We start from the raw sequence: 1586 nt of genomic DNA on the forward strand, positions 1-1586 counted from the left end.
CAGCTGGGATAACTAAACTATCCTTTTCCTTCTAGGCATGTTCTTGGTAGTATCAAGGGCCAAGGGCCTTTTTCAAAATTATGGTTGTATTGTTTGCTACTGACCCATTGGAGAAAGCAGGGTCACATGAGTAGACCTAGAAGTAATTATGGAAACAAAGTTGACAAATAAAAGTATAAGATACCAAATTAAGTTTGAATATCATATTCTTAGCTAATAATTATTTTGGTATAATTTTGTCGAGCAACGTCACATGAGAGGGCATATTTTGCTTAGATACATGGAGTATGAAAAACTGAGGCCATTAATTCAGTTTATTAATTGACTATATATTGTCCTGGGGCTTGAACTCAGGACCTGGGAATTATTCTTGGGCTTCTTTTGCTCGAGGCTATCCCTCTACCACTTGAGCCACAGGACCATTTCTGGCTTTTTTCTGAGGAGTTTGTTGAAGATAAGAGTCTCATGGCCTTTGAAACCTGCGAGGGCTGGCTTGGGATCATGATCCTCAGATCTCAGCCTCCTGAGTAGCTAAGATTACAGATGTGAACTACATACACCTGACCTCTTCCATTACTTGGCTAGACCTTAAAAATCTTCAAGATTCACTTCAGATTTTTCACTACCTCAGGCACTGTCATACTCTGCCTCCTAGTATGTGATTTATTAACAAATATGCATATAACACATTAGGTGTTAGGCACTTTTCTAAGTTCTTAATAATTACCCATTTTCATAGTCCTCATAGAAACCTTCTGACATCCTATCTCATTATTATCATACTGTTTTATGACTACAGGCATGTTTTTACTTTTTCATTCTACTGAAGGGCGCAGGTTGCATTATAGTCATTTCTGTACCTAGAACAGTTCCATATGCATAAATAGTATTCAATAAAGTCTTGTGGAATAAAAACATTTTTTAACAAACATTAATAAACAATTATTGTGGGTTTAGGTGAGATTAGGGCAGAGGATCCAGAGAGAGGGCTGGCAAATGGGCTTCTGAGTGAAAAGGAAAGATAGAGTGGGATCCTTGCCAGGAGACCCTCTATAAACAAAGGGGATCATGAGGGTATTGGCTTCTCAAAGGGCAACAGAAAGGATGAGGGAGCAGCAAACACAAAGCACAGAGGAAACACAAGCTTTGCCTCCTTCACAGTTTTGTCCAGTTTCATCTGTGAGGACAAGGTTGAAGAATCCAAGGCCAGGGAGTTATGTTTCCTGGGTTGCCAGGGAATGCAAAGACCTTCAGTTTGTAACACACAAAGACTTTTTAGGTGGAGGGAACTGGATGCCACTTCTGCCCCTGAACAGAATGGGAGCTAATGTGTCAAAAAATGTGCATCTTCTCAGCCATTAAAGACCTCCCTTAATAGATTGTTTCAGAATTTGTTCTTTATTTTGTTTTTTTGTTGTGGGGCTTGAACTCAGAGTCTGTTCTCAATAATATCTACTTTAAATGCTAGATACATGTTTTCATCTAATTTATTTTCATTGTATTTTTTCCCACCCTTCATCTGTGAACACATCCATCACCCGTTTCCCAGAATTCAGATGGCACAGTTGTCATGTCCTCATTGGCAA

The 1586-nt window shown here is 39.1% G+C and overlaps 1 non-coding gene across 1 annotated transcript; it reads right to left on the minus strand.

Moving 5' to 3' along the window:
• Positions 1-1509: 1509 nt before the first annotated feature.
• On the minus strand, positions 1510-1586 carry LOC125344399. The gene has a single exon (XR_007209522.1). It is a non-coding gene; the product is annotated as a small Cajal body-specific RNA 18 (non-coding RNA).

Source organism: Perognathus longimembris, chromosome 28 (assembly GCF_023159225.1).
Source record: "Perognathus longimembris pacificus isolate PPM17 chromosome 28, ASM2315922v1, whole genome shotgun sequence".
Lineage (NCBI taxonomy): Eukaryota > Metazoa > Chordata > Mammalia > Rodentia > Heteromyidae > Perognathus > Perognathus longimembris.